The following is a 24,727-nucleotide window of genomic DNA, read 5'->3' as shown; positions in this document are numbered from 1 at the left end:
TATCTGTGCTAGCTGTACGTACAGCAACGAGGAGGAGAGAGGAGAGAGACACATAACACAGTTGCCAAACACCGCGCTGCAGGAATTCAAGTTCTGGACGTCATCCATATACCACCTATCAAGACCACTAACATTGTGTGTGCACAGTCTTTGGGGTTTGTGTGAAGCAGTAAATGCTCTGTAACTGTACTACTCCATGCACGTTTTTTATCAATCCTATATAACCAACTATGTGGCGGGAGGCAACGCTGAGCTCCAAGGCTTAAAGCGTTAAAGAGACAGCGTAGGATCATTGTGAAAATATATTACTCTGCTTGTGACCTAGCTATTTGCTGTGAGTATGTTGCAGCTCGGTGCAGCGTGCTAAAGTATTACTACACCAGTGGTTTCCAACCTTTTTTTGGTTAAGGAACCGTCTAATTATATTGTGAAATTCTGCAGACCCCAACCCTCTCTAATAGCACATCTGAGATCAGATGCCTTGTAAGGAACCCCAACCCTCTCTAAAAGCGCATCTGAGATCAGAAGCATTGTAAGGAACCCCAACCCTCTCTAATAGCGCATCTGAGATCAGATGCATTGTAAGGAACCCCAACCCTCTCTAATAGCACGTCCAGGAGCGTAGCTATAGCCTAGGGCCAATGCTTCTGGGGAGATGCTCTTCCCTGTCGGCGGCCCGGGCCCCTGCCCACACATTAATTCCCTGCAGCGGGCAGGAAGCACAGAGGGAAATCCCTTCCTCTGTAGGTGGGAGGGGCCTGGTTCAGGGGCAGGCAGAGAGAGGCAGGGGCAGAGAGAGAGAGGTGCAGGGGCAGAGAGAGAGAGGAAGGGGCAGGGAGAGAGGCAGGGGCAGAGAGAGAAGGACAGAGAGAAGGGCAGAGAGAGAGAGAGAGAGAGAGAGAGAGAGAGAGAGAGGTAGTGTGAGAGAGAGGGGCAGAGAGAACGAGAGAGAGGCAGAGATAGGGGCAGAGAGAGAGGAGCAGAGAGATAGAGAGAGAATGGCAGAGAGAGAGATAGAGGCAGGGGCACAGAGAGAGAGAGGCAGGGGCAGAATGCGAGAGAGGCAGGGGCAGAGAGAGGGAGGTAGGGGCAGAGAGAGAGAGGCAGGGGCAGAGAGAGAGAGAGGCAGTGGAAGAGAGGCAGGGGCAGAGAGGCAGGAGCAGAGGGGCAGAGCGGCAGAGCAGAGAGAGGGGGCAGAGAGAGTGAGCGGGTAGAGAGAGTGAGAGGGGCTGAGAGAGGGGGAGAGAGATAGAGAGGCTGGGGCAGAGAGAGACAGAGAGGCAGGGGCAGAAAAAGAGAGAGGTGCAGAGAGACAGAGGGGAGCAGAGGGAGAGAGAGGCAGAGAGAGAGAGAGAGGAGGGGTGTAGAGGGGGCAGAGATAGCAGAGACATGAGGGGGCCCTGAATTTTTTTTTTACCCAGGGGCCTGCACATATCTAGCTACACCACTGAGCATATCTGAGATCAGATGCATTGTAAGGAACCCCAACCCTCTCTAATAGTGCATCTGAGATCAGATCCATTGTAAGGAACCCCAGCCGTCTCTACTAGTGCATCTGAGATTAGATCCATTGTAAGGAACCCCCAGCCATCTCTACTAGTGCATCTGAGATCAGATCCATTGTAAGGAACCACAGCCGTCTCTACTAGTGCATCTGAGATCAGACCCATTGTAAGGAACCCCAGCTGTCTCCAATAGCGTGTCTGAGATCAGATGCATTGTAAATTCTTCAGTACAGGCATGCCTCGGTTATCCAACGGAGTCCATTCTGCAAAGTAGTGTTGGATAGTGAAACCGTTGTAAAGTGAGTCCCATGTTAATCAGTGGCGATGAGTGTCGGATAAGGTATTCAGGTGTCGGAAAACCTCCCCATAGGATTGCATTCTAAAGAGTCGATATGCCATCCGTTGTAAAGTGAAACGACGGATAGTGAGGACCACCTGTATTTGGTACAATTTTCAAATTACCTACACATTTCAGGGAACTCTTTAGTGGTGCCCGAGGGAGTCTGGTTGAAAAACACTGTGCTACACACTCAAATTCATAGAAATGTGTAATAAGTTACCTATAGTGGCAGGTTTAGATAAGAGGCGAGTATTATTGAAGCCAATTAGAATGGCATTTTCACAGTCCCTGGTACTTAATGAGTGCTAGGCAAACAGCTACCTGTGCCAACTACCAGAACAGATTTACTCAAAAAATATCTCTATAAGTTGTTCAGTGTCTTCCACATTTAATGAGGTCCAAAACCGAAGGGGAGATAATGAAAACAAGAAAATGGTGTAATGCATCTTGGCACTTCTCCATTCAGTATATAGATGAGCCTAGACGTATTACACCATTTTGTTGATTTCATTGTCTCCCCTTTGGTTTTGGACACTGCGCACCAAACATTTCCAGAAGATATAAGAAGAACTGAATGACTGCCTGGACTGTTCATTTATTTTTTTTGAGCAGCAATTTTCGTTTTTTTTTTTAATATCACACATTAATTGTCGTTTCTATATACAGTATAACACATAGATTTTATCAAACAACACTGGTACAGTATTCATCAATGTGTATCTCACACTTATATATTCACTGTTTATAAAGTTATTTGTTACCTCTTTGCACTAATATCCCTTTACACTAATGCACTTTATATTAATAGATACCACACTAACTATTGAAAATAGTTAAGATCCCAAGGAGCACCCATTTTTGTCTGCATTTTAAATTTAATTATGTACCACTTTAAAGGAGTAATTCGTGATTTTTTGGGTTATTACTATGTTTTTAACATAGGTTTGAAGCAGGGGGTCGCTGAAGCGGACCTCCATTCATTTCAGCTGCAGGGACCCCCTGCTTCTCGAGATGCAGGCCTCCAAAGAGGGGGGAGGGGGGTGGGGTGATATCTCAGCAAAGTTTACAGCTCCTGCCACACGTCCTGACGTCACGGTTTCCTATTGGCCCGAAGGGTGCGGGAACGTTGAAAAGCGGCCATTACGTGAACCCTGCTAGCCAAGCTGAGCGGCTACCGGATATTACTTACTACGGAGGAACGTATCTCTGGAAGCAGGGGTTCCCCTAAGCAGAAATAATTAGGGTCCCCCTGCTTCAATCCTATGTTACAAAAAAAAAAAATTGATCGCTTGGATTTCCTCTTTAAATGGCCATATACAGTGCCACATACTGGTCATTCATCTGAAATGCACTGTTACTCTTAACACAGAATATAATTAAATACACATCAAATAAAAATCTTTCATTCGTCATTAATCAACCTTTCAGTGGAGGCACCTTGAAATACATTTCAATACATTGTACTGCAGGATGAGACTTCTGCTGGTATATAGGCAGCTTAATGGCATCAATAAGTATTTACTCTAGGTGCGAACACTTCAATTGCTGTCAGGCGTTTATTTACTTATTTGTTGCACCTATCAAGAGTTATTAATCATGAGCAAATATTAATTTACACATTGAAATAGTAATCTGCAGTCAATGCAATTTGGATTATGCAATATAGGCATTGCTTTGGATCACTTGCATTTTCTTCTCCACCGTTTGAAGCGTATTTAAAGGAATAAATAAAGATTTATTAAGTGATATTTTATACTGCATTGAGAAAGGGCACAAACACATATTTTCAGGCTTTGTAGTCAAGGAATATTACTAAAATTGATTTATTGAACTTGTTTAAGTATTCACTGAAATTACTGCAATTATTCAATCTAGCCTGGCATTTGTCAGAGTGCCACAAGAAGGTTGCGGACTGTATAAATACACTTGTGGATGCCCCTTTTAAATAAACAGTCACCCATCTGGTTCTCCCTCCCCCCTCACCCTTACGGTGAAGGGAAGCAAAAAATATGACAGTCACATACTGCACCTTTTTTTAGGAATCCAGTATACTGTACAGCCAGCACTAAACTATGGATGCTCATCAAATTGTCCTTCAGGGTTTATTTACAAAAGTCTCTCAACAGCAAAAAGTGATGTATTACCAGTGTAAAATATTTGCATCATATTTATCAAAGGAAATAACTGCAATGGCTTTCAATGGGATTACTTGTCTTGAATAAATATGGTACACTGTTTGTGCCCCAGTTTTGAAGGAAAGATTCTTTAAAGGAGCAATCCAAGCAATATCCAACTTGTGTGATTTAAAAAAATAATAATAATTCAGCTCCGTAGTTTTCATAATACTTACTACCTGTTTTTATTTTAAAATTCAACAAAATGCCATTTTTAATGAGTTTTAATATACTGAGCATCTTTTGATTTTTAAAGCAGGCTTAAGCCCACCTCCCCAGCAGTGTAAGGCCAGGTCCCCGCTGGCTACTGAAGCTCCCGCTGTTGGGGACGCTGCAGGGACAGTAGCAGCTGCACAATGGGACCGGGACCGGGACCGCTGGGGGTGCGCTGCGCTCTGCCGACAGTGACTACTGTTCGCAAGAGAATTGTGATCAGGAGCGCGACGGAGCGCTAACCCACGCCCCCCGGCGGTTCAGACAATGAGGGCGAACCTGCCGGGTGACGTCACGTCCCTCCCCCATCACGACCCCCCCCCCTGTATTTTGGTCTGCAGCTCCCTGTCGACCGGAGAATCGGCTGCACGTGCCGCCAGTCTCGCGTGCAGCGGAGGTACTGGGGCCTCAGCCTAAGATCTTTGTAACACTTTCCTGTTTGTGATAATTTGTTTCCAGTATTACCAGCAGTTTGAGCTGTAAACTGTAACACTAGGTCAGTGTTTCTCAACCAGTGATGCGTGAAATCCTGGGGCTCCGCTGAGCAGTCCTAGGGATCCGCCGAGCCGCCCGCACTCACTGCGGCCCGACGACGGCTTCCTTCCCTCCCTCCCCTCCCTCCTCGTCCCTCAGAGCGCTCTCTAGCAGTCCGCCACTTCCGGTGCCTGCTGAGCACGTGCAGTCTGCCCGCCTCAAGCCTCCTGCCCGCTTTGGCCGCCTTCTGCACGCCGCTGCCGCCTGAGGTGAGGAGATGATCCCTGGTGGTGGCAGCGGCGGCGGCTGCTGCTCTGGGGCGGGGGCTTAATGAATGCAGCATGTATTGTACTTTCTGTGATAGGCAGAGGTGTGTGTGTATTTTAGTGAGCAAGTGTTTGTGTGCCTGTGTCAGTACGGAGAGCGGGTGCATCGGAGAGCAGGCGACAGGGGGGCGGGGCTAATTGGTGCTGAGAAGTGTGAGTGTCAGACACAAACTAACACACACAGTGACAGACAACGGGGTCTGTTGCTGGCTAGCGTGTTGTGAGTGATGCTCATGGTGCATCAGTTGAGTCACATTGCTGTTCAGTTTTTATTTTAGCCAGCCTGAATGTTTATTTTCATGTTCCAAATTTGATAGCAACTTTAACTATGGAACAGCTACGTTCCTGTACAGTAGTACATCTCCTTCCCCCCTTCTCCTTCTGTCTCCCTGAACCCACTTTCTCGTCACCCCTTCCTTTTCCTCTTTCACCCAGGCAAAAAAAAAAAAATCACATGGCTAGTGAGTGGATACATTATTCAGCCAAGTATTTCAGAAATTCGTTTTCAACATCAATCTCTCACTCCTAATTAATATGCTATGAAGCAGTCTTCCCTGGGCTGGGGGATAATCAATGTAAATTTCAATTAATGAGGCTAAAATCTTCTCTGGTGGGGAGCAGGCATCTTCAGGGGTTGGTTGTGTGAGATGCAGGGGGGGATTGATGTGACATGCAGGGGGGATTGATGTGACATGCCGGGGGGAGAGTGATGTGACAAGCAGGGGGGATTGATGTGACATGCGGGGGGGATTGATGTGACATGCAGGGGGGGAGAGTGATGTGACATGCAGGGGGAATTGATGTGACATGTAGGGGGGATTGATGTGACATGTAGGGGGGGAGAGTGATGTGACATGCGGGGGGATTGATGTGACATGCAGGGGGGGATTGATGTGACATGCAGGGGGGGGATTGATGTGAGATGCAGGTGGGATTGATGTGACATGCAGGGGAGGATTGCAGTCAGATGCAGGGGGGTGGGTATATGAGGATGATGATGATGATGAGGGGTGCTGGGGAGATATGATGATGATGGTGATGGTGATGGTGATGATGATGATGATGATGATGATGATGATGATGATGATGATGATGATGATGATGATGATTTTACCCATGCGGCCCAATTTTTTAAAATATGTATTGGGGAGGGGTTCTTTTAAAAATGTATTGGGGTGGTGGGGGTCTTTTTATAATTTATTGAGGCGGTGGGGGTCTTTTTAAAATGTATTGGGGCAGCGGGGGTCTTTTTAAAATGTATTGAGGCGGCGGGGGTGTTTTTAAAATGTATTGGGGCAGCGGGAGCATTTTTAATATGTATTGGCGGGGGCATTTTTAATATGTATTGGCGGGGGCGGGTATTTTTATTAAGTATTGCAGGGTGGGGTTACACGTATTTAGGGAGTTTTTTTTTTTAGTATGTATTTTGTGGGGGAATTGAGTGAGAGTGGGGTAATCGACGGAAGGTAGGGGCGAATGAGAGGAGAGATGGGGGCAGTGAGCGAGGAAAAGAGGGAGTAATAGTGAGACTCAGGGGAGATAAGCTCGGAGCAGGGACACCTTTTCCTTAATGTTACTTTTATGTCTGAAGCACTTATTCCTAAAACCTGTTATTTATATTATCTGTTATTTATTTGATTACCATGTGTATTACTACTGTGAAGCGCTATGTACATTAATGGCGCTATATAAATAAAGACATACGATACAATACAATAAATACATGCGAGGCGGGAGGGGGGGAGTGAGTGAGACGGAGGGGAGAGAAATACATGGGTAGAGGCTGGGAAATGGAGGGGGCTCGTGAGGTGTGAAATTAACCTAATATGTGTCAGCCAGATGGGGGTTCCCCGAGATTTTTCGAAAAACTTCAAGGGTTCCTCCAAACAAAAAAGGTTGGGAATCACTGCAATAGATAATGGTACCTTTGTCATATATGAATAAATTGTAGCTCCTGAGTTACACTGACACAAGAATTGATTTGAAACTTAAAGGCAGCAATTTAGTGAACCCCGGGAAACAGGATTTTCCTGATCGATCACAGGAGAATGAATTGATCGGCAGTTTAGGTAATCCATTTTGAATAAAGGTAATCAAAGGCTGTATATATTTTAAAAAAAAATATGACATTTTTTTTTAAGATGCTTGAATTACCTCTTTAATACATAACTCCTAATGTAAAGCTACTTTGCACATAGTAAATGAAGAGAGAAGAGTGAAACATACTGTTAGGGAGCAGTTACCTGATAAGCATAACATATGATTACAGCATTTACCAACTTTAGCATGTGACTTTTGTTTATACTGTTTACTCATTGCGCATCTGATTTAAATTTGCAGGGATTGTGACTCATTCAAAAAGGGCACATTGGCTGCAATTTTATTAGGTCGCCAAGATATGTGTAACCTACTAGGGGTTCTGCAATAATAGGCAAACCAAGACAAACAGTCTATAAGTTTAGTAAGAGTGACTATACATTTTATAATGTATGCCAACTGTTCTATTTCATTGCATCTACAAAATAAAAAGGTATTTTAAATCCCTAAAATGCATTTTCGGTCAATCTAGACCAGGCGCTAAGCTGTGCTACTTTCCGGTCTGGAAACCTCCAAGATGTTAACATATTTTCCTATAGATAAAAAAAAAAAATGCTTCTGGGCTCACCCAACAATAAGGTATAATTCAATGTCACAAAGATATCGCTTTTTAATGATCTGTCTACAGTAGGACTTACTGTCTCTGGAGCCACGACTTAAAAAAATCTTAAAGCCGGGGCCTGAAGACAGTGCTGCAGCTACTGGGGTCCATGCTTCTGGATCAGACCCATGCAGAGATAATCTCCAGCACCGGGCAGTAGCAGTGCTGGTGCTGCAAAAACTGTAAGTCTTGCTACATATGTGGGCTGATTTAAGAATCTACTAAGGGACTGCAGTGTACAGTATGTTAACATGCTGCACAGAAATGTCACCTTTACATTACTGCATCCATACATTCTGATCACTCATAATCATAATTAATATCAATGACTCCTAAAGGTCTTTCCTATCAGTGTCTCACTGAAAACCTTAAGTAATAGGTGATCTGTATTCCTATTCCTTTTGAAACCAATGAGCTTTTCTTGATTGATAAATTTGATGAGGTGTTTTTGCTCCAATTCTGCCTTGGTTTCCATGAAATGAGGCTCAAAGAGCAAACAGTGGTGTCCTTCATGAACTTCAAAGGTGTGAAGCCATCAGCTGGCTCCTAGGTAACTGCTTGTACACACTAATCCTCAACAATTCAGAATGATTACATGATTAACAGCAGCTCTGACAGATCAGCCCCTCCCATGGCTTGCTTAGTTACACAAATAGATAAGTAATTGTCAACTCCAAGAATGTGGTGATTGTATTGAATATTTGCAACATAAGGTTTGCAAACTGCATGATTCAAGTTAATCCTTCATCTCTTTAGTTAAGAGTAGCAGTTCCAAGCTCAAGAAATCCTTGATTCTACACTTGTTGAACATGGCCAGAGGGGCTATTCCCCTCTTTTAGAAACAAGTGGCTACCCCTAGTGTTAAGGTATAGCCAGCATGGGTATTGACACATGTACAAGGGAGAGGCTCACCCAATTGCGGATGGACACGATGGTTAAATACAAGAGCACCTGGGAACCGTGGACCTGTGGAATCGGGTAGTGAAATCAATAAGACTTAGAGGGACGTGATCAACTAGGGCAGCGGTGCACAAACTGGGGGGCGCGGCCCCAGGGGGGGCACGAGAATTTCATGGGGAGGCGCTGTGTTTACAGAAGCCCCACCCTCTTCCCCATGGCATTTAAATTAAATGCAGAGGGAGGCGTGAGGCCTCTGTAACTCCCTTACCTGTTCTCTGCCGGGTCTTTGGCGACGTGTCATCATGGCAACGCGGCATGAAATTACGCCGTTGGGTAATGTGATGTGACACGTAGCCATGGCAAAGCGCGTCAAATGCCGTCACTTTCCCCGCGGCGTCATTTGATGCCGAGTCGTTGGAGGGGGCGTGAATGCTATGGCTCCCGGGCAGGGGGGGTGCAGCTCAAGAAGTTTGCTCACCCCTGAACTAGGGGAATCACAGTATGACAGTGAGGAGTACTGGTAGTGGAGATTGACTGGGGGTTCTATCTCCCAGATATATATTATATTTTTTTTATATATATATATATATATATATATTTATTTATATATATATATATATATATATATACTGTACATGTAAATAGGGGTACAAAGAGTGGATGCTGCTTCATGCCCAGTTCCTCCCTAACTAGTTAGACTTATGAAGACGGGGAGGTCCATTTACCTGGTAAAAATCTGGATTGTGAGACAATTTAGTTAACTCCATTGCTAAGTAAAGAGTTGAATATTCAGTTGGTGGATATCAGATATCAAGGTGCTGAATCGTGTTTTACTTTCCTATTGTGATTGATGTATCTTTAGTTCTCTGTGTGTTTATTTGTTGGCATTGATGGATGCGTTAGTCCGGAATTCAGACGACTTGAAAGATTTTTATTTAGTACCAAAAGGATTACATTGCCTGTTTAAATGTTTGTATGTCTTTTCATTACAAATACCTGAAATGCTTCAACAAATAAAGAATTTACAAACAAAATAGCAGTTTCTGGTAGTCCATGCTGCCTGTATATTGCTTTATTTTACAAAGAATTGTATTGACTTTAAATGTATTGTCATGCTAACCTTTCCCCAAACTAACATTTGTCGGCTTTTTATCAAAGTCTCACAGCTGCCAAACTGAAGCAAAGAATGGCACCAGGTAGATCAACTAAACAAATGGGATTGTTTCCTTTGAAATATTTGGGGCAGTACTTTGCGACTAATTTCCCCCCAGTTTAGCAGCCTTGAGATGTTGATACTTTCTACTTATGTTGATACATACTACTTATGTTGATACATCAGAATTGTAATCACGGATCCCAAGGTAATTGATCATAAAGTTTAGAAACAATCTCACAGCCCAGGACATGTTTGATAATGTATGACATACAGTATTTCAGACTGGGCTAAAGTTTTGAGTGGAGTACCTCAAGGATCAATACTGGGACCCCTGCTTTTTAACTTGTTTATTACTGACTCTGCAGTTGGAATAAAGAGCAAAGTCTCCATCTTTGCTGATGATACAAAATTGTGTAAGATACTCAGAGCAGGATGTAATTTCTCTTCAGAAGGACTTGAATAGACTGGAAACGTGGGCAGGTAAATCTCAAATGAAGTTTAATACAGACAAATGTATGGCTATATTTTTGGGAAACAAGAATAACCAGGCGATTTACAAATTAAATGGGGAAAAAATCAGGTGAATCCTTGATGGAGAAGGATTTGTAGATACAGTTGCAGGCTTAGCAATGGTGCCCAATGTCATGCAGTAGCTGTAAAGGCAAATAAGATCTTATCTTGCATTAAACGGGAATGGATGGAATTGAAGTAAACATAATTATGCCCCTCTATAAAGCATTAGTAACTTATTGAGATTGCTGTACGTGCAAATGTTGTATCATATCATTTTGCTTTAAGGAGTGCTGCTGTTCTTTGTTTATATATACTGTATATATATATTTCTTTTTTTGTGATATTTCCTGTTACTGTTTGGAGTCTAAATATGAAAGGTTATTAAATGAAGAAATATTTTTTTTAAAAATTACATACAAGATGTTTTGAAGTTAAATGCTTTCGCTTTGCAGAAACAGAAAATGTGTTTCTGAGCAAGACTCTGCAGTACATTGTAATTCTAAGAGGCATCTGCATTGCAGATTGTCTGCTCATTCATAATGCAACACCACAGTCTAAAAGTGTGCTTCATGCACTCTACTATAAATCTTGGCAAGGTAAAATATTTATTTATACTGCTGCAGCAATATAAGTAGGCTGAATCAATTTCGTTTCCAAAGACCAAAACTGCAGCCAAACTCAGGAAATAGAAACTGAAATAGACAGCCATGGACCTACAAGTCTAATATGCGGATATTTATATTTGGCAGAGGTGCTATAAGCTACTGTCATGCTCAGAGTGCAACCTGCTCATTGAAAATTAATCTATTATTAATGTTATTTCAACATGACGTTTTAAACAAATACTCTCATTTCGGTGTTTGACTGTTTATGCCTGAGGAAACACAGGGGCAGGAACTTTCAGGGCTGCTTAAAATACATTTTCAGAGATAACAGTTTCAGAATTTATTTCACTGTTTTTTTTATTTTGTTCCATTGCATGGGAGAGGCCTTAATCTCTGCCTGTTCTTGGGTTGAAAACATCAGTCTCATTTAAAGCAGCAGTCCCGCTGCCTACCTGTTTTTCTTAACTATTGATTTTCATCACAGAATTCGAATCGGGGGCTCTCCGGATCCTAAATGCACTATTTCTAGCTCACAGGATCCCCCCGTGGAATAGGACATTTGCTCTCGGACAGCATTTGGCTGCTGATGGAGCCTTCCCCACAGCCGCTTGGCGGCTACCCATTTTGCCAATAAGGTAAGTTAAGTTAAAGGGTTTCAGTGGTTGTGGTTAGGGTAAGGGATTAAGGATATGGGGTTTTAGGGTAAGGGGTTAGGTTTTTAGGGTACGGTAGGGAATCAGGGTAAGGGGTTGAGGGTAAGGAGTTTTAGGGTAAGCGGTTAAGGTTTCTAGGGTAAGGGGTAAGGTGGGGTAAGGGGCTTACCTTAGCGGCAAAACAGCCAGCGGCGAGATGTCTCTGTGCGATGTAAGCAGTTTAGCATGTTCAAGAGTAAATTGCTAGAAAAACCCTATTCTCAAATCGCATCTTCTAGACCGCGTCTATAAAAAGTGACAATCCGCACGGTTTAAAGCTAAAACGCCTGGAATTGTACTTGCTTTACAAGCGGAATGACCAGAGGTGGCGCTATCTCAATCCCCAGTCTGACATTGGTTTTTCTCCCTCAGCCAAACCCATATTTCATGCTGTAGATGTAACTCGAATGACCAATTTTGCCACCCTTGGGGTGGCGTGAAAAAAAAGCAAGATTTTAAAAGCGGTTTGCATAACGGAGCCACGAGAATTGCAATTTTTGTCAAAAAATTAGAGTTGGAGGCTTTTTTGACAAACCGATCGGATTGGCAGAGCCAGAGTGAAACTGCTTCTAAAAAAGCCTTTTATAAATGGATTGGACATGCGAGAAGGGCTCACAGAATAGCAAACATGCTAATCCGCTTCTAAAGGGCACTTTAGAAGCATTTTTTCACTTTTCGGGGGCTACGAGAATAGGCCCCATGACAGCTGATTCAATGGGTATATTAAAGCACAATATAAATAAAGGTAACAGATAAAGTCTCCATTGAGACAAAACGCATTAGAGTTTTACACTCTCTGTATGCCTTTCCGTTTTTTGGATGAATAAATAATAATTTTTTACTTATACTGCGCATGGTTGATTCCGGAGCTCGGTGAGCAGTGACCACCAATTTTACCACTTTTCCTGCATTATCTACCGGCTGGAGCACGCATTGTAAGCGGTTTGTGTGGGGGTCCTTTCTCATTTTTCAGCAAGAACAGGCGGACACGGACAGCTTATCGTGAGTACCGGCCAGCTGACGCATGGTGTGGGACACAGGGTGTGGTAAGGGAAGCTATTGAGGACACCGTGAGTATCTTGCAGACACACTGCAGCGATAGCTCTTGTTACTTGGATTGTTACAAGCTTATTAACCCCCCACCCTGGCTTAGTCCATTATAACACACCGAAGACATATAACTCATTCAACAAACTCCCCCCACACGCTGACATAACCGAGGGAATCAGAGACATTTGCTGCATGATATCTTTATTGCATCATTGCCATTGATAGAGCACCGGCTTTCTTTTTGGTTTATTCCTCATTTTTTCACTTAGTAACACAAGTGCAAAAGGATTACTGGTTGGCTGCCTTGTTCAGCCAGGTGGCATCAAGGCTGCAGTGTGAGAGGCTTAGAGTCTTGGAGATAATATTTAAATCCCCCGGTCACTTGACATGGAGGATTTAAAAATGGCGGGGATACCGGCACTCCATACCAGGGCCTGTGTCTCGGGAAGTAGGGGGTCCCCGAGGCTGAAATCAATGCGGCTCAGCTCAGGAGACTGCTGCTTCCGTACACTAGTATTAAAATGAATATTTAAACTGCACGATCGCCTGTAAGAGCTGTGCATGGAGATGCAGTGTCTCCATGCAGCTCTTCCAGGCTTCCATTTAAACAAACAGTTTCCAAGCAATATCAGTTAGAAAAAACAAAATCGTTCGATCTTGCATTTTTTTTTATACCAAACTTGAAAAAAATTGTGTTTTTTCTTAGTGAATACCGTTTTGACCCACATGTTTTATAGCGTGATAAAACAATTCAAAGTCGATCGGCAATGCACTGATTTTATCACGGTTTAGTGAATATACCCCATTAGAGTCTCGGAGATAGAAGCCATACTACACACTTGCCAACAAATTGAAACTCCCTTCGGTGGCCTGTTTTTTTTTTTTTTCAGTCTTTTTTTATTGGAAGTATATAAACAAAGATACAGGGTTGTCATGAGCACATGACTGGTATTGGTACAGATAGTTTCCAATAAACATTTTTTTCTTTCCTCTCCTGTCACCAAGGGTTGCATCCTAAGAAGAGGATAGAGAAAAAGAGGAGGGGGCTGAGACAAACAAACAGACAGGGATGGGGGGAGGGAGAGGGAGGGGAGGGGGGGGGGCGCTCCCATAACAAGGACCTAGGCCGGCCCTGGGGCCCGCGACCCAAGCCACAGATCCCAGGTCTTTTGGAATTGCAGTAGTTTTTTTATGGAGCATCGCTGTGAGCCTCTCAATAGTCATAACTGCGTTGATCCTTTTGACAACTTTGCCTCTTGCTGGGGCTTTTGTCTGCTTCCAAGCTGCTGCGGCAGAGCATCTGGCTGCTGTGAGGATAGAAGAGATCAGCCTGCACAGTGGTGTGGGGATGTTTTCAATAGACTTGCCAAGCACGAAGGTCAGGGGGTCCAAGGGGATCTTCAGCCCCATGATCTCTCGGATTAGCTTCTGAATCATAGACCATTATGTCTGGATCTCTGGACATGACCACCAAATATGTGCCATGTCCCCTTTTTGACCACATCCCCTCCAGCACAGGTCAGGTGTGCTGGGGAAGATCTGGCTCAGCCTAGTCGGGTCAGGTACCACTGAAATAGAATTTGTAAATATTTTCTTTAGTTATTGTACAGATAGAGGTTTTGGCTGCCGATTCCCAAACATCCTTCCAATCGTCTACGTCTATTGTCAGGTTAAGATCCGCGGACCACTTTTGCATGTATCTGTGGGACGGGGAATCCGATGTCAACTCCAACCCACTGTAGATCTCAGAGATCAGTCCTCTCTGGTAGCTGCCCTTGATACAAAGGGACTCAAATTTGGTTACTGCGGGGAATTTGGAATTTTGGGAGAGCGATAAGAGGAAGTGTCTGATTTGCAGGAATTTAAACAAGTGGAGATCTTGGAGCTGATGTTTATCTCGGAGTTCCTGGAAGGAAAGGATCTGCCCCTTCTTCAGCAGATCTGCAACAATCCTAATATTCAGGTTCTGGAATTGACCGAATTGTCTTTGTGAACACCCGGGCGGGAAGTTTGGGTCTCCAAAGATGGAGGTAAGTTGAGAGGGGGATGCTAACAGGCCATATTTCCCTTTGTTTTTGAGCCAAATGTCCCACATACATCTCATTGATCCCAGATCAAATTCCGCGGGCCTCTCTCCTTGCCCCCCGGGGATGGGAGGGGGAGGGGGGCCGTGTAATGGGACTCTATTGAGAGCCAGCATGAGGAAGTCAGATCGTAATTCCAGGCTACTGTCTGCCTCAGTTGTGCCGCTTGGTAATACTTGATCACATCGGGGACCCCGAGTCCTCCCCTCGTTTTGGGGATAGCATCACCGACCTCGGGACTCTTGGTCTCCCACCTGTCCAAATGAATTGGAATATGTGGAACTGGATGATCTTCAGAGCCGGTAGTGGGAAGATTATGGGGAGGGTTTGGAAGAGGTAGAGAAGTCTCGGGAGGATGTTAATTTTGGTTGAGACTATTCTTCCGAACCAGGAGATCTAGAGCTTACTCCAAGATCTTTTTTAATCTGATCGAATAGGGAGAGGGGGGGAGTTATACTGGTACAGTATAAGGACTTATACGAGTTTGAGATTTTTACCCCAAGATATTTAATGTGGGTGGAGCTCCATTTATATTTATAGTTTAGTTGCAATAATTTCCACATCGGGTCTGGGAAGTATAAATTGAGAGCTTCTGACTTATCCATATTAACTTTATAGTCAGAGACTGATCCAAATTGGTCTAGTAATCTTTGGAGGTTAGGGAGGGAGGTATGGGGGCTGGCGAGGGTCAGTATTACGTAGTCGGCAAACAATGAGAGTTTGTACTCTATCTCAGCAATCAGAATCCCCTTTATGCTTGTTTCGCTTCTGATTTTAGCTGCCAGAGGTTCAATTGATAGGGCGAATAGTAAAGGGGATAAAGGACACCCCTGTCTGGTCCCGTTCCTGATTAAGATCATATCTGATAATCCACCTGGGAGCTTAATATGTGCAGTGGGGTTTTGGTAGAGGGCTCTGACTCCTTGTAGGAATGGGCCCCTGAAGCCAAATTTCAGCATAGTTTGGTCTAGGAAGGAGCGTCGAGACTCAGAATCATGGCCTTAGTTCCAGTGAGATGCATGTGGTTAATGATATCCACAATTTTGCGGGTTGTGTCAGGGGCCTGCCTTCCTGACACAAATGCAAAACAGAAATTGTGAGGCGCTACTAATGAAGGTGAAAATAAATAAATAAATCAATAAATATGTGATATATAAGTGTGCTCAAATATAATAATGGCAAACTTCGCTGCTCAACCCTCTTTGGAGAAGTTCCAGATTTCTCCTTTCTTGAATGTTGAAGAGAAGCTTGTGGGGAGCGCAGGTGTCACCATATATATGCAAAGGAAAAATGAAAATAGTGTGGTATGTCTATACAGGTACAGCAATCAACACAGGAATCATGAATGGAAACTCACATTCTGCCTGTTGTAATATAGCATTTGAAACAGCAATAGATGCAGTGAATGGATTCAGCACTGTGCAGGGTGGTCTGGCTTGTGGACACTCCCTGATGTCAGCAGGACAACCCTCAATAGAATGAAAAAGACGACTCTAGTGCAACATTGTATGTTCAAATTTGATATATTGAAAATAGGCAATTGCTATTGCACTTACATGAGCAACTTGTGCTTAGACACATAAAAATCGATGCGCAGCATAGGTGTGTGTCATCCCCCTCACTCCCGAAGTTGCGTCGCGTCACTTCCGGTCCGGCCCGTCGCGTCACTTCCGGTTTCGTCGGCGATCGCAGAATGGATCAAAACGGGTTCTGGGGTATGCTGGGCACACGTCTGGACTGCTGCAAGGTTCACTCAACGCGTTTCGCTGGCGTGGCAGCTTCGTCAGGAGTCCGATCTGACTCCTGACGAAGCTGCCACGCCAGCGAAACGCGTTGAGTGAACCTTGCAGCAGTCCAGACGTGTGCCCAGCATACCCCAGAACCCGTTTTGATCCATTCTGCGATCGCCGACGAAACCGGAAGTGACGCGATGGGCCGGACCGGAAGTGCGCAACGCAACTTCGGGAGTGAGGGGGATGACACACACCTATGCTGCGCATCGATTTTTATGTGTCTAAGCACAAGTTGCTCATGTAAGTGCAATAGCAATTGCCTATTTTCAATATATCAAATGTGAACATACAATGTTGCACTAGAGTCGTCTTTTTCATTCTATTGAGGGTTGTCCTGCTGACATCAGGGAGTGTCCACAAGCCAGACCACCCTGCACAGTGCTGAATCCATTCACTGCATCTATTGCTGTTTCAAATGCTATATTACAACAGGCAGAATGTGAGTTTCCATTCATGATTCCTGTGTTGATTGCTGTACCTGTATAGACATACCACACTATTTTCATTTTTCCTTTGCATATATATGGTGACACCTGCGCTCCCCACAAGCTTCTCTTCAACTTCCTGACACAAAGCCTACTTGATCAATGGGAATAAGTCGGGGGAGAATTGGATTGAGCCTATTTGCTAACATCTTGCTGTAGATTTTGAGATCCGTATTGAGGAGGGAGATTGGTCAATAGTTCCCGCACAGTAGTGGGTCCCTACCTTCCTTGTGAATGATGGCCAAATTTGCCGAGGTGATTGTGAAGGGAATTGGTTCGCCCACCAGAAAGGAATTGAACATATCAAGCAGGTAGGAGGACAGAGTTGACATGAATGTTTTGTAATAGATATTGGAGAATCCATCGGGCCGGGTGTTTTGGCTAATTTGAGGGATTTAATGGCTTTGCATAACTCCTCCTGGGAGATTTTTTTGTTTAGGCTTTCTAACTCCTCTTCGGATAGAGAAGGAAGATTACATAGCGCGAGGTATTGCGCGATTGTCTCAGAGTTCACGGGCTCCCGATCCAGGGAATGTAGGTTATATAGGTCTGAGTAATATTTTGCAAATTCTTGGCCTATCTCTTTCTCTATATACGTAAATTGCCCGTTTTTAGTGCGGATTTTGGAGATCTGGGATTTAACCCGGACACCCCTAAGCTTCGTAGCTAGTAGTCTGTCCGCTTTGTTACCCCTGTCGTAGAACTTTTGATTGGTCCATCTAAGTGCCCTCTCTACCTCTTCAAGTTGGGTTTGTTTTAGGTTTGCTCTGGCTTGGGATAGCAATTTTAGTACCTTTTTGGAGGAGTTAGTTTTGTGTTGATGTTCTAGCTTTATGATTTTATCTGTGAGTTCAATCTGCAGCTTAAGTTTCGTTTTTTTCTTATAGGAGGCGAGAGAGATTAAATCACCTCTAATCGAAGCTTTGCGAGCTTCCCAAAGCATTGCTGCGGTTGAGACTGAGCCCTCGTTTATTTGGAAGAAGATAAGACCTTTTGTCTGATTATGTTCTCTGTTTCGGGGAAGTTAAGCAGAGAGTCATTCAATTTCCATTTGTATGAGTTGCTTTTGACGAAGGGTAGATAGAGGGTAAGTTTGACAGGGGCATGGTCAGTCCAGGTAATTGGGCCGATGTTCGAGTGGGAGGATGCTTGAATAATATTTTTGGTACCTAGAAAGTAGTCGATCCTGGAATAGGACTGATGGGGGGCAGAGAAAATGGTATAGTCCCTGTGACCTTGGTGCTGGGCCCTCCAGATATCTACCAGGGAAAAACTCTCCATGATATCCCCACATTTTTTGGCCTTTTTTGTGGGCTTGGGAAGAGAGGGGTATAGACGGCATTGTTGACCTGTCTAGAGCAGGGGAAGCAACCATATTAAAATCTCCGGCTATGATTGCCGAGGTGAGAGCTTGTGGGTCTATGCACTCGAGAAAATTCTTTAAGAAAGGAGTTTGGTTCTCGTTAGGGAGATATAGGTTGATCAGGGTGATGGGGGAACAGATACCCTGGGGGATCAGGTATCTCCCATCTGGGACTGGGGTGGCCTTTGTAAAGGAGAAGGGGACTTTGTTTTTAATCAGGATGGCCATTTCTCTTTTTTTATTTGGAGAGGAAGCATAGAATGCTTGGGGGAATGTGCTCTTGAATGAATTTGGTGGTTGGGGGAGTCGAAATGGGTCAGTGACCTGTTTTTTTAAAAAAAATCTGGGATCCATTTATGTGTCTGAACTAGTAAGCCTAAACTAGTATCCTCCATGCATAAAATACAAACTGAATATTGGCAGAAAGTAATAAGAGATCAAGCAATTAGTATGTTGCATGCCATTTAATGTTCCAGTCTAAAATGTTACAGATATTATAAATAAAAAGCAGGGAGCAGGTAAGGCAGAGCAGGCCAGGCAGGTTTGATTTGTGCAATCAAACATTAACATCAGCTTAGCAGCTGACTTGATTGTGGTGAAGACTCATCACATGCTGTGGAAATTAGCAAAGTGCCAATGTTTATGGGGTCTATTAGTGTACATTCTGCAAAAAAAAAGCACCAAATTTACCAAGAGAAAAACATTTCTATTAAAACCAATATGGTTTTCATCTTTGACAAGTGTGGTCCATTATATCTGCCCCAGTTTGTCAGCTGGAAGATTTTAAAACATGACCCTCTTCCATTAGGGTTTTTTCAATGATTGTAATAGACTGGATTGGGAGTAGTACAGGGATAGACATAGAGATAGACTCATATAACGCCTCTGATCCGGTGTTAGCTCCCATTGTCTTGAATAGGAGTTAACGCCCAGTCCGTTGTGCTGACATTTACCGACGCTTGATGAATCTGTACCATAGCATGGTAACAACAACTTTGACTACATTATAATGTTTTCAAACATGAGGTACAACTTGTAGTACTTAATTTACAATACTTTTTGGTTGTTGGCCCCTTCACTGGCAGAGGTGACTGAAATTTCCAATGCACATTCGGTACCTATATAAACAAAGGGATACTATCATCTTTTAACTTGCTTTTTATGCTATGTACTAATTCTTTATTGATTCTTCAGCTATTTGTCTGCCTGAGATTTCAGGGTGCCAAAGACAGTGGCATAGCTAATATCGGCCCCCCCAGGCCAAATTTTTTCATGGCCCCATTAATATTAATACTGACTGTAATTTTTTTCTCCCTCCCCCATCCTCTCCCTGATCCTCTCTGTCATCGTCATCATCATCATCTCTCCTCAGCTCTCCCCCTCATCATTATCATCAGCTCTCCCCTCATCATCATCTCTCCACATCATCAGCTCTCCCCCCATCATCAACAGATTTTCCCTCATCATCATCAGATCTCCCACTCATCATCATCAGATCACCACTCATCATCATCAGATCTCCCACTCATCATAATAAGATTTCCCCACATTGTCAGATCTCTCCATATCATCATCAGCCATAAAACACATCCACACCGGGGGAAGGACAAGCACAGATAACATTCCAAGAGACACTGTTTTTAAGTATACCTTTTGCTTCATTCATTGTAACATCGCCGGAAGAAGAGATCAGTGTATCTCGAAAGCTCACACAAATAAAAGCATTTAGTTAGCCACAGAACGGTATCATCTATTTATTTTTTGATTTTATATATATATATATATATATATATATACAGTGTTCGACAATCCTATACATTTACTCGCCCGGGGCGGGTGGATTTAACCCCCAGGCGAGTAAACATTGGCCCAAGCAGCACACGTGTTTTTTTTTTAAATTTCCCCCGTTCGCGCTGAAATTTCCCTGCTCGCGCTTAAAAAAAAAAAAAACTCCCTACCTGACTGCTGTTTGGCGCGCGCTCCCAGGATTTGTGGGCGCGCGGCCAGGCTCTATATGAGCCCGCCCCCAACGAGCAGCCATTCTTTCTGCCCAGACATCAAGAGTAAGTACACGCCATGCTGCGGCCCCTCTGCTCCTTCCCTGCGATCCCCCTGGTCCCTACATGGCTCCCTACTCCCCACCGCGGCAGCTCTCCTGTCCCCTCCTCCTGTCCCCGTCCCCTGCTCCTGTCCCCTTCCCCTCCTCCTGTCCCCTTCTTCTGCTCCTGTCCCCTTCCCCTCCTCCATTCCCCTGCTCCTGTCCCATTCCCCTCCTCCATTCCCCTGCTCCTGTCCCCTTCCCCTCCTCCTGTCCCCTGCTTCTGTCCCCTTCCCCTCCTCCTGTCCCCTGCTCCTGTCCCCTTCCCCTCCTCCTGTCCCCTGCTCCTGTCCCCTTCCCCTCTGCCTGTCCCCTTCTCCTGTCCCCTTCCCCTCCTCCTGTCCCCTGCTCCTGTCCCCTTCCCCCTCGATCCACCGATCGCTGCCCCGGGCGAGAGGTCCCCACTGCTGGCAGCCCGGTTGGCGTGCGGGGGGGGGGGACTTGGCCCTAACCACGTGACTCCCACCTACCCTGCCGCCTCCCCGCCAGCTAGCTTCATGCCGCCGCGGGCTGGGGGGAAGAAGCAGTCTGCAAAGCTGCTTGGCCGCGCACTGTGAAGACATGCCGGCGAGGGGAGCAGGGTAGTGGCCACTGCGGGGCTGACTGTCCCCTGGGGGATACCTCGCCACATGCCTCCCACCCACCCTGCCTCCCCAAAGCTTCCAATATGCCCGCGTGAGGTATGGGGGGGGGGGGGGGGTGTCGGCCTGCCACCCCCCCCCCCCATGAGCGGGGGGTGGGTGGGGGAGGAGCGTGGTGGTGGTGCTGGTCGTGGCCTTTCCTTCCCCCCGGTGTGTGTGTGTGTGTGAGCGTGAGCAAGTGTATGGGAGCAAGTGTATGTGTATGGGAGCAAGTGTATGTGAGTATGTGTATGGGAGCAAGTGTATGTGTGTATGTGTATGTGAGCAAGTGTATGGGAGCAAGTGTATGTGTGTATGGGAGCATGTGTATGGGAGCAAGTGTATGTGTGTATGGGAGCATGTGTATGTGTGTATGGGAGCATGTGTATGTGTATGGGAGCAAGTGTATGTGTGTATGTGTATGGGAGCAAGTGTATGTGTGTATGGGAGCATGTGTATGGGAGCATGTGTATGTGTATGGGAGCATGTGTATGTGTATGGTAGCATGTGTATGTGTATGGGAGAAAGTGTATGTGTGTATGGGAGCAAGTGTATGTGTATGGGAGCAAGTGTATGGGAGCAAGTGTATGTGTGTATGGGAGCAAGTGTATGTGTGTATGGGAGCATGTGTATGTGTGTGACACCAGAGGTACCCCCCCAATCAGTCACCACCCCCCCAGTCAGTCACCACCCTCCCAGTCAGTCACCACCCCCCCAGTCAGTCACCACCCCCCCAGTCAGTCACCACCCCCCCAGTCAGTCACCACCCCCCGTCAGTCACCACCCCCCCAGTCAGTCACCCCCCCCGTCAGTCACCCCCCCCAGTCAGTCACCCCCCCCAGTCAGTCACCCCCCCCCCCCAGTCAGTCACCCTCTCTCTGTGTATCACCCACCCTCTGTGTGTGTCACCCACCGTTTCTCCCCTCTGTGTCTCTCCCCCCACACTCTCTCTTTCCCCCCTCTGTGTCTCTCCCCCCACACTCTCTCTTTCCCCCACCCTCTCTCTCCCCCACACCCTCTCTCTTTCCCACACCCCCTCTCTCTCCATCTCCCCCACACCCTCTTTCTCTCCCCCACACCCTCTCTCTCTCCCCCACACCCTCTCTCCCCCCACTCTCTCTCCCCCCACTCTCTCTCCCCCCACTCTCTCTCTCTCTCCCCCCACTCTCTCTCTCTCTCTCCCCCCACTCTCTCTCTCTCTCCCCCCACTCTTTCTCTCTCCCCCCACTCTCTCTCTCTCTCCCCCCACTCTCTCTCTCTCCCCCCACTCTCTCTCTCTCCCCACTCTCTCTCTCTCTCCCCACTCTCTCTCTCTCTCCCCCCACTCTCTCTCTCCCCCCACTCTCTCTCTCTCTCCCCCCACTCTCTCTTTCTCCCCCCCACTCTCTCTCTCCCCCCCTACTCTCTCTCTCCCCCCCCCACTCTCTCTCTCCCCCCCACTCTCTCTCTCCCCCCCCACTCTCTCTCTCCCCCCCCACTCTCTCTCTCTGCCCCCACTCTCTCTCTCTCTGCCCCCACTCTCTCTCTCTCTGCCCCCACTCTCTCTCTTCTCTCTCTCTCTCTCCCCACTCTCTCTCCCCCCCACACTCTCTCTCTCTCCCCCACACTCTCTCTCTCCCCCCCACACTCTCTCTCTCCCCCCACACTCTCTCTCCCCCCCACACTCTCTCTCCCCCCCACACTCTCTCTCCCCCCACACTCTCTCTCCCCCCACACTCTCTCTCCCCCCACTCTCTCTCTCTCTCTCTCTCCCCCTCACACTCTCTCTCTCTCTCCCCCACTCTCTCTCTCTCTCCCCCACTCTCTCTCTCTCCCCCACTCTCTCTCTCTCCCCCCATTCTCTCTCTATCTCCCCCCACTCTCTCTCTCTCCCCCACTCTCTCTCTCTCTCCCCCCACTCTCTCTCTCCCCCCCACTCTCTCTCTCTCTCTCTCCCCCCACTCTCTCTCTCTCTCTGCCACCACTCTCTCTCTCTCTCTGCCACCACTCTCTCTCTCTCTCTGCCCCCACTCTCTCTCTCCCCCCACTCTCTCTCTCTCTTCTCTCTCTCCCCCCACTCTCTCTCTCCCCCCACTCTCTCTCTCTCTCTCCCCACTCTCTCTCTCTCTCCCCCCACTCTCTCTCTCTCTCCCCCCACTCTCTCTTTCTCCCCCCCACTCTCTCTCTCCCCCCCTACTCTCTCTCTCCCCCCCCACTCTCTCTCTCCCCCCCACTCTCTCTCTCCCCCCCCCACTCTCTCTCTCCCCCCCCCACTCTCTCTCCCCCCCCACTCTCTCTCTCTGCCCCCACTCTCTTTCTCTGCCCCCACTCTCTCTCTCTCTCTGCCCCCACTCTCTCTCTCTCTGCCCCCACTCTCTCTCTCTGCCCCCACTCTCTCTCTTCTCTCTCTCTCTCCCCACTCTCTCTCCCCCCCACACTCTCTCTCTCTCTCTCCCCCACACTCTCTCTCTCCCCCCCACACTCTCTCTCTCCCCCCACACTCTCTCTCCCCCCCACACTCTCTCTCCCCCCCACACTCTCTCTCCCCCCACACTCTCTCTCCCCCCACTCTCTCTCTCTCTTTCCCCCTCACACTCTCTCTCCCGCCACTCTCTCTCTCTCTCCCCCACTCTCTCTCTCTCTCCCCCACTCTCTCTCTCTCCCCCCACTCTCTCTCTCTCTCCCCCCACTCTCTCTCTCTCTCCCCCACGCTCTCTCTCTCTCCCCCCACTCTCTCTCTCTCCCCCCACTCTCTCTCTCTCTCTCCCCCCCCCACTCTCTCTCTCTCTCTCTGCCACCACTCTCTCTCTCTCTCTGCCACCACTCTCTCTCTCTCTCTGCCCCCACTCTCTCTCCCCCCACTCTCTCTCTCTCTTCTTTCTCTCCCCCCACTCTCTCTTTCTCCTCCCACACTCTCTCTCTCCCCCCACACTCTCTCTCTCTCCCCCCCCACACTCTCTCTCTCTCCCCCCCCACACTCTCTCTCTCTCTCCCCCCCACACACTCTCTCTCTCTCCCCCCCACTCTCTCTCTCCCTCTAGCTCTCTAACCCCCCCACACTCTGGATCACTTATTTACCCTATATATCTTACTTACCCTATACTACACCGAAATAACCTATACTGCTGTCTTCCAGATCTGACTCAAGCTTCACACGGAAGATATCGGAATCCCCCCCTAACCCAGAAGACAGGTAGGGAACACATCCCCTCCAATGTGTAACATTGCGGGAATGAGGTACCTGGACATTGAGGGACTGCGGATCAGGTAAGATCCCAGGCGGGATTACTGCTTTAGATATTATGAAGCAGGGACGTCCAGACACTGGTTAAGAGGTTCAGGAAACTAGTCATTCACCTGTGGCTTTTATTTCTAGATCTGAAATTTACGCACACACACACATGTAACAAGGCCTAATTGTAGTATAATGTAATACAATAAATACATTTATGTCAAAAATGAATGTTGTTCTGACTAGGAATTTATTAAATGTATTTTATTTATATATTTTATTTTAAAGCGGGGTTGGGGGCGGGACTAGGGGCGGGACTAGGGGCGGGGTTGGGGGCGGGACTAGGTGGCGAGTAGATTTTTTGTTTGGGCGAGTAGATTTTTGGGTGATTTGTCGAACACTGTATATATATATATATATATATATA

The 24,727-nt window shown here is 46.4% G+C and overlaps 1 protein-coding gene across 2 annotated transcripts in view; it reads right to left on the bottom strand.

The window, feature by feature from the left end:
* Positions 1-24,727, bottom strand: part of SYNE1 (spectrin repeat containing nuclear envelope protein 1) — a 603,546-nt gene that overhangs the window by 540,456 nt on the left and 38,363 nt on the right. The gene's annotated exons all lie outside the window — the stretch shown is intronic.

This window comes from Ascaphus truei, chromosome 4 (assembly GCF_040206685.1).
Source record: "Ascaphus truei isolate aAscTru1 chromosome 4, aAscTru1.hap1, whole genome shotgun sequence".
In the NCBI taxonomy this organism is placed as follows: domain Eukaryota; kingdom Metazoa; phylum Chordata; class Amphibia; order Anura; family Ascaphidae; genus Ascaphus; species Ascaphus truei.
The sequence above is the reverse complement of the archived record's forward strand: the minus strand, read 5'-3'. Positions and strand labels throughout refer to the sequence as shown.